The sequence below is a fragment of the Zea mays genome, chromosome 7, assembly GCF_902167145.1.
Source record: "Zea mays cultivar B73 chromosome 7, Zm-B73-REFERENCE-NAM-5.0, whole genome shotgun sequence".
Lineage (NCBI taxonomy): Eukaryota > Viridiplantae > Streptophyta > Magnoliopsida > Poales > Poaceae > Zea > Zea mays.
Window position 1 is genome coordinate 123,246,190 of NC_050102.1, and position 13,510 is coordinate 123,259,699.

General features: G+C 43.2%; 1 long non-coding RNA gene across 1 annotated transcript; it reads left to right on the top strand.

The window, feature by feature from the left end:
* Positions 1-7,757: 7,757 nt before the first annotated feature.
* Positions 7,758-11,352, top strand: LOC103632786 (uncharacterized). Its single transcript, XR_556148.4, has 3 exons — positions 7,758-9,118; positions 9,221-10,752; positions 10,827-11,352. It is a non-coding gene; the product is annotated as an uncharacterized lncRNA (long non-coding RNA).
* The last annotated feature ends 2,158 nt before the right edge of the window (positions 11,353-13,510 follow it).

Sequence of the window (13,510 nt, forward strand, 5' to 3'; positions counted from 1 at the left end):
TGGTGCATCCCCCAACCCAAGATGACGAACAGGTACCTCAAGTGGAGGCGCATGATCAAGGGGGAGCACAGGATGATCAAGTTGAAGAGGAAGAAGCACCTCAGGCACCTCCAACCCAAGTTCGAGCGACGATCCAAAGGGAGCATCCCATCGACCAAATATTGGGTGATATTAGCAAGGGAGTAACTACTCGTTCAAGATTAGTTAATTTCTGTGAACATTACTCCTTTGTCTCTTCTATTGAGCCTTTCAGGGTAGAAGAGGCCTTGCTAGATCCGGACTGGGTGTTGGCCATGCAGGAGGAACTCAACAATTTCAAGCGCAATGAAGTTTGGACACTGGTGCATCGTCCCAAGCAAAATGTTGTGGGAACCAAGTGGGTGTTCCGCAACAAACAGGACGAGCACGGGGTGGTGACGAGGAACAAGGCTCGACTTATGGAAAAAGGTTATGCCCAAGTCGCAGGTTTGGACTTTGAGGAGACTTTTGCTCCTGTGGCTAGGCTAGAATCAATTCGTATCTTGCTAGCATATGCCGCTCACCATTCTTTCAGGTTGTACCAAATGGATGTGAAGAGCGCTTTCCTCAACGGGCCGATCAAAGAGGAGGTGTACGTGGAGCAACCCCCTGGCTTCGAGGATGAACTGTACCCCGACCACGTGTGTAAGCTCTCTAAGGTGCTCTATGGACTTAAGCAAGCCCCAAGAGCATGGTATGAATGCCTTAGAGACTTTTTAATTGCTAATGCTTTCAAGGTTGGGAAAGCCGATCCAACTCTTTTTACCAAGACTTGCGATGGTGATCTTTTTGTGTGCCAAATTTATGTCGATGACATAATATTTGGTTCTACTAATCAAAAGTCTTGTGAAGAGTTTAGCAGGGCTATGACGCAGAAATTCGAGATGTCGATGATGGGCGAGTTGAACTACTTCCTTGGGTTCCAAGTGAAGCAACTCAAGGACGGCACTTTCATCTCCCAAACGAAGTACACGCAAGACTTGCTAAAGCGGTTAGGGATGAAGGACGCCAAGCCCGCAAAGACGCCGATGGGAACTGACGGACACACCGACCTCAACAAAGGAGGTAAGTCCGTTGATCAAAAAGCATACCGGTCCATGATAGGTTCTTTGCTTTATTTATGTGCTAGTAGACCGGATATTATGCTTAGCGTATGCATGTGTGCTAGATTTCAATCCGATCCTAAGGAGTGTCACTTAGTGGCTGTGAAGCGAATTCTTCGATACTTAGTCGCTACGCCTTGCTTCGGGATCTGGTATCCAAAGGGGTCTAACTTTGACTTGATTGGGTACTCAGATTCCGACTATGCTGGATGTAAGGTCGATAGGAAGAGTACATCGGGGATGTGCCAATTCTTAGGAAGGTCCCTGGTGTCATGGAATTCTAAGAAACAAACTTCCGTTGCCCTATCCACCGCTGAGGCCGAGTATGTTGTCGCAGCACAGTGTTGCGCGCAACTACTTTGGATGAGGCAAACCCTCAGGGACTTTGGCTACAATCTGAGCGAAGTCCCACTCCTATGTGATAATGAGAGTGCTATCCGAATAGCGGAAAATCCTGTTGAGCACAGCCGCACAAAGCACATTGACATCCGGCATCACTTTTTGAGAGACCACCAGCAAAAGGGAGATATCGAAGTGTTTCATGTTAGCACCGAGAACCAGCTAGCCGATATCTTTACCAAGCCTCTAGATGAGAAGACCTTTTGCAGGCTGCGTAGTGAGCTAAATGTCTTAGATTCGCGGAACTTGGATTGAATTGTAGCAAACATGTGTTTATGCCTTTGATCATGTTCATTCTGCATTTTGTTGCTTATTGTGGTGCTCAAGTTGTACATACACTCCCTGGACCTCACAAGTCCTTTTTGCCAGTGATGCACATATTTAGGGGGAGCTGTGCTACAACTTGACCCTTTGAGACTAACCATATGCTTGAGTTTGCTTGTTTTAGTCTCAAAGGAGGTTTGAAAGGGAAAAGGTGGACTTGGACCATGAAAGACTTCCACTGCACTCCGATGAGAGGGTAACTTATTCCAAGTTCATCTCATGTACTCTTATTGCCTTTGTGTTCTTATTTGAAGATTTTGGTGAGGCAATGGGGTTAAAGGGCCAAGATTGATCCCGTTTTGGTGCTTGATGCCAAAGGGGGAGAAAATAAAGGCCAAAGCGATAAATGGATCAGCTACCACTTGAGAAATTTTGAAAAAGAAATTTTGAAAATAGTAGAATAGAGCTTTTGGTTTGTCAAAACTCTTTTATTGTCTCTCTTGTCAAAAGTTGGCTTCTTGTGGGGAGAAGTATTGATTATGGGAAAAAGGGGAGTTTTTGAAATCTTGAATCAATTTCTCTTGGAATGACTCTCTTTATGTCTTAACATGTGTGTTTGACTTAGAGATAGAAATTTGAGTTTGATTTGCAAAAACAAACCAAGTGGTGGCAAAGAGTGATCCATATATGTCAAACTCGAATCAAAACAATTTGAGTTCTTATTTGAATTGATTTTGTACTTGTTCTACTTGCTTTATGTTGTGTTGGCATAAATCACCAAAAAGGGGGAGATTGAAAGGGAAATGTGCCCTTGGGCCATTTCTAAGTATTTTGGTGATTTAGTGTCCAACACAAGTGCCTAAGTGTAAAAAGGTGGACAAAGTACAAATCAAGGATAAAGGTATGTTTCTCAGACTTAGTACATTGTTTTATGGACTAATGTATTGTGTCTAAGTGCTGGAAACAGGAAAAATCCAATTGGAAATGTCTTGGCTCGAGCAGCCAAGACTGTGCTGAGTCTGGGAGCACCGGACTGTCCGGTGGTGCACCGGACAGTGTCCGGTGGTGCACCGGACAGTGTCCGGTGGTGCACCGGACAGTGTCCGGTGCGCCAGGCTGGCTCGAGCGAAGTGGCCGCTCTCGGGAATTCACCGGCGACGTACGACTATAATTCACCGGACTGTCCGGTGTGCACCGGACTGTCCGATGAGCCAACGGTCGGCAGGGCCAACAGTCGGCCGCGCGATCTGCGCGGGACACGTGGCCGAGCCAACGGCTAGAAGGGGGCACCAGACTGTCCGGTGTGCACCGGACATGTCCGGTGCGCCAACGGGTCTCAGGCTGCCAACGGTCGACTGCGCCATTTTTGGAAAGAAATCGGGCACCGGACAGTGTCCGGTGTGCACCGGACTGTCCGGTGCGCCAGTCGACAGGAGGCAAGATCACCCTTCCTAGATTGCTCTCAACGGCTCCTAGCTGCCTTGGGGCTATAAAAGGGACCCCTAGGCGCATGGAGGAGCACACCAAGCATTCCTACAACATTCCTAAGCACCAAGACATCGATTCTGCGCCTTTGATTCTTTGCGATAGCAATTAGAGCTCTAGTTGAGTGGTGAACTCATTGAGTTGTGTTGTGAGCTCTCGTTGCGACTTGTGTGCGTGGTGTTGCTGTGATTTCTTGTCTTGAGTGCGTTGCTAATCCCTCCCTTGCTCTGTGCTTCTTTGTGAATTTCAAGTGTAAGGGCGAGAGACTCCAAGTTGTGGAGATTCCTCGCAAACGGGATTGAGAAAAGCAAGCAAAACACCGTGGTATTCAAGTGGGTCTTTGGACCGCTTGAGATGGGTTGATTACAACCCTCGTCCGTTGGGACGCCACAACGTGGAGTAGGCAAGCGTTGGTCTTGGCCGAACCACGGGATAACCACCGTGCCATCTCTGTGATTGATCTTGTTGGTTACTGTGTTTTGTTGAAGATTCCTCTCTAGCCACTTGGCGGTTATTGTGCTAACACTTAACCAAGTTTTTGTGGCTTAAGTCTTAAGTGTTACAGGATCACCTATTCACCCCCCCCCCCCCTCTAGGTGCTCTCAATATGTAGCCGATAAATTACGACTATAACACATATATACAAGAACTTACTGATGCCGATGAGTCGATGACACAAAAATGAATTTTTTTTGTATTGGCACAACTGCATCCAACAATATAATATGCTGAATAAAAAATAGATATATGCAACAATGCGATTTTGTAAAAAACAATATAATAAACTGAATAAGAAAAAAATACAGTGAAGAACCACAATCTAAGCACTGACTTAGTTACAAGAATCTGAGGCTCAAATCAAGAATCTTCAGACAGTTATTCTGTGACAGCATATCTTTGTAGTATTTAAACAAAACATTTTCGTAGGGTCAATAGTGATTTGTGCGTCAAGCTGTAAGGCTGAAGTAAATCATCCCTGAAGTCTTCTCTTGTGGCGTCATTATCACTTTGCTCTGATATATGCATGTCTTTCAGGTCGCTCGGTTAATGAGTTTGTTGATGCCTGCAAGAAGGCAACTGGGGTCAACATCAAAATTGGGTACCTCAACAGAAGGCCAGGAGATTATGCAGAAGTATACAACGACCCAACAAAGATCAACAAGGAGCTCAACTGGACAGCTCAATATACCGATCTCAAAGAGAGCCTATCAGTCGCATGGAGGTGGCAAAAGTCGCATCCGCGGGGCTACGGGTCAAACTAAATAAAGCCAGCTGATCTATAATTCACTTAATCGTCGATACATATTAATTCTTTAGTTAGAGATATAAGATCTTGCTATGATACAGAAACCCTAACTCATCCCAAAACCAAATCGAGCCTAGCACATGTGGTTCAGCTGTGCAAGTGGCCCAAGCATCTAGAAGTCATTGGAGCAAAGGATAACTACGAATCAAACCTGATTTGGGGGCCTCGGTTCGTCTAGGATGGAATCAAGGAAGCACCGGTGTCCTTCAGGTCTTGCTGCGGTTAATGGCGCTTGAACTCGGGGAAATCGTCGTCACCTCTAGATCCGACGGCGGACTCAGATCTGAGAATTCGCAAGGGGCCGCGGTGAGGGCTGCGCGTGGCCCCGAATGGGCGGTGCTGGCGCTAGCAGAGGGGTAGGAGAGCCTCGACACCTTCTGGGGCAGAGGGGTACCTAATCCCCGCGGCCTTCCATGGAGACGCGGACGCCACAACACGGACACGGACGCTGATGCCGGGCGGGGGCGATGATCCGGGGCAGAGGGGTACCCAATCCACGTGCAGGATCAAGCTGTCGCGGACGCGGATCGAGGGCCGGCGCGGCGATCCGAGGCGGGGTTTAGGGACGAGCGCGGAGAGCCGAGCGTAGAGGACGCGCTTTCCATGGAGAGAGCCGGGGCAGGGTTTAGGGACGACGCGTGGGCGAGGATGGAGAGCCGCGGCGAGGCCGCGGGGATTGCGGGAGAGAGAATGGGGCGAGGAGGGCCTAGCGGGGGCGTTGGCTGTGAGCACGACGCGATTGCGCGAGGGAGAGGATGGCAGAACACGTTGTGTGGACGCCTACAATAAAGCCTTATAGAGTAGTAATAGATATTATTAAATGAGGATTAGATATATATATATATACCATATATTATTACGATATTGATAGAAAATAAACTTACACAGAAGCGCATGACCATGTAATGCTTTCTAGCCCTTGTCTTTTCACCTTTTGGCCTTTTTCCTTTATTAACAAGAAGTGAAACAACCATGTCAAAATATTTTTGGGCCATATCTTGATTTATTTTTGATATTTCTTGCAGATCTTTGAGAGATATTTCGATCTTAAAAGGGTTGAAACTTCGCACACATGTCATCATGTAATGTAGCATGACGAAAGTATATATCATATATCTATATAGTTAGTAGACATAAAATAGATAAAACTATGAGCACTTACTCTAATGTCGTGTCGTCTTGGATTTCCATGATGCACATAGAACATTTATTAATCGGCTTTGGTCACTAGCATGTGCTTTGTGGAAAGACCACTCATTTAAAAAGTCATTGATGCACCCATCGATCGAGAATTTGGAACGAGTTCTTTTATCCCATTCATCAACAAATCGCATATCTAAGTCTGCTTGAATAATGTGGCCAAACTCATCTTCCATCATTACTTCGCTATCATCAGGAACACATACTAGTTTCCTCTTCTTAGGATTTGTCGGACTATCTGAACATCAGAGGGGCTTCCAGTGTCAGCTTCTTTTTCATATTTGTATAACATACATCCCTTTCTATTGTTCATGTCTGAAGATAGCAATATATCTGCCATTTTTTCCTTAAGTGTGACATGTCATCCTACAAATAAGAAACAATTTATTTGGTATTATATATAGCATTGATTGTTGATGCTCATATATGTCACATAGTAGTCATAGTATACCTAAGTAAAATTATCAGACAATTTATCCCATGTCCAGAATTCGATATAGTTCAATAGGAATAGGACACATGAAGAGCTACATTATACATCAATAAAAATGGCAAGATTAATATCAATGAATAAATTGGTTAAGAAATGTTTAGGGTGTACCCATCTGTCTGCTTTGCATATCCCATTTATATTTCTCTCAGTGGTCAAGAAGCAACTTAGAGGTCTAGCTACGTGTGATCTTTTAACTCCTTACGCTGAGATACCATATCAAGTTGTCTTTGCAGTCCTTAGTCTTTATACATTGTAAGACATAGAATAATAGGTTGGAATAAGTTAATAAGGGGTTAGTAATTTTTAGTTTGTGCATATTCATGGAGTCAATGAGGTCTTTGCAGTCGGATGAAGTTCCAAGTGAATCGGACACTTATTTCTCTATATTTTTGCATTGATCATTGCAAGATATCATTGGTTCCTCAGATGTTTATCAGAATAAACACCTACAAAACAATTGCATAAAAATAAAATACATGTAAACACTAACCGTGTAGATTGCAAACTCATATTTACCATGTCATGGTCTAAGTAAAGTAAAACCCTTTGTTCAGCGCTAGATATTTAGGTCATGTATTTAATTGGATATAACTCATCTGTTTTAGTTTCAACATCACTGTCTCGCCTTTAGAAAGTTGAACTGAAAGCATTTTCTATGTGGACATGACCTCCAGATCGGCACTTTACATGCTCTTGAGCTTTTATTAAGTTTATGTAACAGCCTATCACCTGCAAGTGTGTAAGTTGTGGTTAAAAATACTAGGGTGAGTAAATTTTTTTATACATACTAGGGTCACCAAATGATAAAATAAGTATGGATTACCTCATCGCCTAGATATGTGCCCGGTTGACATAGGCATTCCATCCACTTCCTTTCTACAAACGCATCATCAATAAGCACGACTTCTACCCTTAGTTCATAAGGGATTTCTTTAATAAAATCGATGAGGGCAAGATTACCCTGCGTGCAAATATAATCTAGGAACAAAACAGTCGTGAGATGAAACAGAAATTGCTTACTATAAAAAATACAAATTGATCCATACAATACCATGAAAGTTATAATACCTTCTGAAACGATTGCAGTGACCACCAATTTTTTTGCTTGTTATGAGACAAGCACACAAGTAGAGATTCATCTACTGATAGTGTATTATCTCTTTGGAGGATAGGAAGTATATTATTTTCCTCTTGAGATTCCATCCTCTCGAGACAAAAACCTACATTCATAAGGTGGAATATAGGTCAGTGCCCGTGCTTCGCCATGGAAGTGAGAAAAACAAAGAGAAAATCTCTTCAATGCCATCAAAAGCTATAATAATACCTTCAATGCCATCAAAAATATGTGTTCCCTTGGATACCATCGTTTTAAACTTTTTATCCTTTAAATGCCACCCACGTCAGAACGGCAGGGAAACGGCGTTAAAAGGGAGTGGATGTCTCCTGAATAAAAAAAATTACCATTTATGCCCTTGCTTGAACATGCACAGATACGGTAGGTCGAGCGAAACCTAGGCGAGGCCGCGTCCAGATCTGCGTCCGGCGAGCAAGACATCGCAGGGCGCGCGACGGCACAGCGCAGCAGCGGCTCTCGCGAGGCGTCCCGGCGACCTAGACAACGCGGAGCGTAGGGCGTCTCGGCAAGCAGTCCGAGCAAGACAGCATGGAGCGCGGCGGCAGCCCGGCCTGCGGCTCCCGCGGGGCGCGGCGCGGCAGCGGCGGCCCGGCCTGCAGCAGCACGCCGGACAGGCATCCCCGGCAGGTACTGTAGACCGCGATTCACGCATTTCCAGTTGCCAAGAAGTCATGGCAGCGTCAGATTGGCTTCCTGTTGGGTGAGTTTTCATTTTTCTTCTCTTCTTCCACTTGTTCTTGGAGATCTCTTGTTCTTGTGCTTGGATATGGTGCTAGAAACGTTAAAATCCAATGTAGCAGCATATATTTGATGGTTCATTCATTAACAGGATGGACCCTAAGTCAAGTTATTTGCTAATAATCAGACTTACTGGTAATCCTAAAAAGCATAGAAAGAATTTTCATACTTTGAATGCAGCAAGGTTGTAGATTCCGATTTATGCAATTTCAAGGATCTTGTTCAAGAAATTGTTGATCAGTACCCGCATAGATACAATGAGATAATGCATGTTTTTTACTATGATGTTGCCCAAAAAAACCTTCCCACAAATTAAAACAGACCAAGAACTCCTGAAAATGTTTAGCAAACATGTTGACAGCAAGATAGTGCTCATGACCATTACATACACTGAGCCCACCGATGTTGTCGCGGTCCTAGAGTGGTGCTACACTGAAGAAGATATCCCACGCATACCTTCTTTGGCTTGTCCATCTCTACCACCAGTGAGCCAAATAACCGAACCTATAACAAAGCTTCCCACACAGCCTTGTACAAGTGAACCTAGCACATATAACAATGACGATGATGGTTATTTGGCAAATCCTGAACCCCATAAGGAACATGTTGGTGTTGACGAGGAAGGCTTTTACTTGACTGTTGAAAAAATTGCGAGTGAAGAGAGTGACTCTGAGTCTGATTCTGAATCTGATGAAGAGTACAATGAAGAAGATGTGTAAGTTGGGAAAGATCATGTACCCCCTATGCCTATTGTTTGTTATGACAGAAATGACCCTCCAATGAGTGTAGGCAACATATATCCCAACATGCGAGAATTTAAGTTGGCATTAAATCAACATGATATCAAATCTGAATTTGAGTATAATATTGAAAAGAGTGACCCAGGGAGAGTGAGGGCATATTGTTCAAGGAAGAAGGAAGAAGGGTGTAGATGGAGGTTGCATGCTTCTATAATGAGGGACAATACAACATTAAAGGTAATATATGTCTTGTTTTTGTCATTTATTTTAGAGATCTCTTTTATTTTAGTGTTGTAATGCAACATTTGATCTTTGGACCACTTGTATTTTTGTACGTAGGTAAGGAAGAATCCACATCAACATACGTGCTCTAGTGCAAGAAGTAAGGTCGTCAAGAATGCAACCAAATTTTGGGTTTGTGAACAAGTCAAGGACTGGCTCATGGGTGCAATGGAGGATAAAGGACAAGCATAAGATAGATGTGAATTACAAGAGAGTCTATGCGAGTATGCTCCTTGCCCAAACACAACTATTTAGTAGTTGGGATAGCAGCTTAAATAACTTATATAGATTTAAGGAAGAGGTAGAAAGATGCTGCCCAGGTAGTTTTGTAGTGATTGATCATCACACAGTAGCTGAGAAAATCAGATTCAATAGATTGTTCTTTGCTTTGAAACCATGCATAGACGGTTTTCTCAAAGGATATAGACCATACTTGGCAGTGGACAACACATTTTTATTGAGAAAGTTTAGGGGACAACTAGCATGTGTAGTAGCTGTAGATGGACACAATTGGATGTACCTTGTTGGTTTTGGAGTGATTGACTCAGAAACCAATGAAAACTAGATATGGTTTATGGAGAGACTTAGAGATGCTATTGGAACAGCAGAAGGGTTAGCTATATGTACAGATGCTGGACAAGGGGTGATGGCAGGAGTGAAGGAAGTATTCCCAACTGCAGAACATAGGGAATGCATGCTACATTTGATGATGAACTTCAAAAAAGGTATAGTGGCAAGATATTTGATGACCATCTTTGGGCAGCAGCTTATTCATGGAGCCCATATTTCTTTGAGAAACATTGGAAAGCAATGGATGAGGCTAAACCTGTAGCAATGAATTACATAAAGGAATGTCATACTAGGATATGGTCAAGAAGCCAATTCTGCACCATTTGCAAGGTTGATTACGTAACCATTAATTTGGCAGAGTGTTTCAACAATTGGGTTAAGAAGTACAAGGGGTTGAATTTAGATGACTTGATGGACAAGATCAGGCAACTTATTATGGACAAGTGGGATGTTAGAAGAACAATCTCTCAAAAGATTGGAGGGATAATTCTGCCACACATCGTGAAGGATTTAAAGGAGCAGAGCTTTAACTTGGATATGGAAGTGCAGAGGAGTGAGGATATTCTTGGTGAGGTGTCTGTAAAGGGTGGTAGTGGCTTCAAATGTGTAGTAAACCTAGCTGAACAAACTTGTACTTGTAGAAAATGGCAAGTCTCAGGCATTCCTTGCAAACATGCTATTGCATTCATCACATCTCTTAGGGAACCATTGGAGAAATATGTTGACATGTATTACTCGGTTGAGAAATTAAGAGCAGCATATTAGACTTTAATCCCTGCCATGCCTGACAAGGACCAGTGGCCTGAATCTAATCATGGTTTCTTCATGCACCCACCACTTCTAAAATCTACAGCTGGAAGAAGACATACTCAGCGGTTCAAGAGTTGTACAGAGGCTGGTGGCAGCACTACAAGAAAGAAGGGGTCACACCAGTGCCCTATTTGCAAGGGATATGGCCATAGGTGGTATAACTGTAAGAATGGTGACCCAGATGACATAGCGGCTATGCTAGCTGAGAAGTAAGCCCATGTTTTTGTATGCATTTGTTACTATTAGATTTTGTTAATGTCTCATAGTTGTTCATGCAATGCAGAGGTATCCTATGTTGTCTTTGGGTACAACAACAACAACAACTACCACCTCTATGCCTACAAAAGACAAGAAGAAGGCTAAAGGGAAGGCAAAGGCACAAGGGAAGACAAGGAAGAACAAAGTTTCAGTGGCACCTGATAGTCCAGCAATGTCTACAAGAAGCAGAACTCCTCAAAGGCAAAGCCATGCTGCCCACACAAGGAGCAAGAGAAAGCTTCCAGACTTGAATCTGTAGTTGGTCCATATCACTTTGAGATCCCTATCACTTTTGTATGGCGTGCATTGTGCATGTGTTATTTTGCTTGATAATGTATCTAGTATGTTCTGGAGATCTCTAGGTTCTGTGAGGGCACTTGTAGCTTGGGTCCACCAGTATGACCTATATGGTCTGTGAACAAATGAGATCTATATTCTGTATGGTGTGTGGTCTGTGAACAAAGGGGTATTTTGGTCTGTGAACAAATGTTTACCTGTTGTTTAACTGCTTATGGATGGTAATGTCATTCAAGGGATCAAAAATTAAAATTGAGGGTATCCAAGGGAACACATATTTTTTGATGGCATTGAAGGTATTGTTATATCTTTTGATGGAATTGAAGAGATTTTATCAAAAACAAATGATGATTTGATAGACTAAAGCGAGACATATTGCAAAGTTTCTATATGCCACTAACATCAATCTTGTTGTGCAAATTCAAAAGGCACCTCCTCTGAGCTAATTCACTTAGAATGATTGATTATGTAGATGTCTCTTCATATCTCACTTCCCAAATCCAATACATGTAAAAAGCTCTACATGGAATAGAGAGAACTATAGTATAAACATCATACATGAAAGAATATTTTGGAGCCAAATAATTGAACTTCTAAAAGTTAAAACCAAGCAAAGGTCATGATGATGAATATAACATATTGATCGGTGTTTTTAGTGATTTAAGCATTGTGTATAGCTAATGTTCTTTTTATTTATTCATACAAGAACCGAGAGATAAAATGATCATTGCTCTAATCACTAAGAAATCAAACAGGCTGACACATGATTGCATTACTATACGAGTTGTACTCCAATATTCGGTGTCTCAACAATTCTGAGGTTTGCTTCTTTAGTTGTCCGAACAATGTGAAAGCAATACAAATGTCATTCTTAGAGGCAACCAAACTCTTGGGCAAACATAGACCTTTCGTTGGCATGGGGGCTCAATTGGTTACCTCCATTAGTGTTGTTTGTCAGGTAAAATGGAAATGTGCCCTTGGACCATTTCTTAGTGTTTTGGTGATTAACTTCTCAACACACCACTATGAACTAACCATCTTGGTATGAGCATGAGCACAAGTCCAAATGAGTGGGATCAAAGGACCAAAAAGTGCAACCTTGGACAAAACCACAAAAACAGAAGGCTTAAGTATTTAAATAAGTTGCACTTACTTCATGCTATGTTTCCTGCACTAGTATTTGGTTATTAACTTCTTTGTGCAAGTTAAGTGGCAATTGGACTTAGTTTGAGCATATTGCAAATCCTATTGAAAAGAGGTTGCAAAGGTACGATTCTAGCACTTAGTAAATTGTATTAATTGTTAACGATGTTCATCTAAATGCTAGGGAACTTCTCAAGTTGAGCCAAAAAGAAGGGAAGAAGTTTGGCACAAAGGAGGAGTTGGGCCAGACTGGGCACCACCGGACAGTCTGGTGTGCACCTTACATGTCCGGTGATGGCCTGTTTGGCTCGCTCAAACTGGCAACTCTCGGAAAAATGCCAGGGCTTACTGGCTAAGAATCACCAGATAGTCCAGTGCGCTAGGCGGCCAACGGCTCTGCCCAGCGCCAACGGATGGCCGCGCAATCAGCACCGTCCATGTCAGCACAACAACGGTCGATAGGGTCACTAGACATGTCTGATATGCCACCAAACATTCCGGTGCCCACCAAAAAAGGAAGGTGGTCAATCAGATGATTCGGTGGTCGTTGCATGGGAGCTGTCCGGTGGGCCATCGGACAGTCCGGTGCATCCGCAGATAGAAGGCAACAAGGGCCTTCTAGATGGAGGAGCAACGGCTCCTTGGCCCCTTTGGGGCTATAAAAGAGGCTCCTAGGTGCCTATACCAGCACAACAAGAACTCCTAGAGCATACTACAACTCCGAGACTCCGCTACCATGTTGTTTGAAGAGTTTGAGACAATCGAGCACGTTTTTAGCTACAACTCTGTCGTTCTTGTTCGTGCGCTCTCTCTTTGGCTTGTGTGCATGTTGTTGCTACGATTGTGCTCTTGTGTGCGTACTCTACTCCCTCCTTTACTCCATTTTTATATTGATCACTTGTGTAAGCCATGAGAGACTCCAACGTGTGAAGATTCCTCACAAACGGGATTGAGTTATAAGGAAGACATATGTGGCACTCAAGTTTGATCTTTGGATCACTTGAGAGGGGTTGAGTGCAACCCTTGACCAAAGAAGGTCACCACAACATGGAGTAGGCATTAGCTGAACCACGGTAAAAAAATTGTTGTGTCTCTTGTCTTCTTGAGTTCTCATATTCACTTGGAATTTTGCTCCTAGTTTAGTACTTATCTTAATTGAGCAATCAAGTGAAGAGTTCCCATCTCCCTTCTCTCTACTCCCAAACTTGGTTTTGGTTTACTCTAACTCATTATAGACCAAGCTTGTATTATTTTCGAGCAAAATTTGTA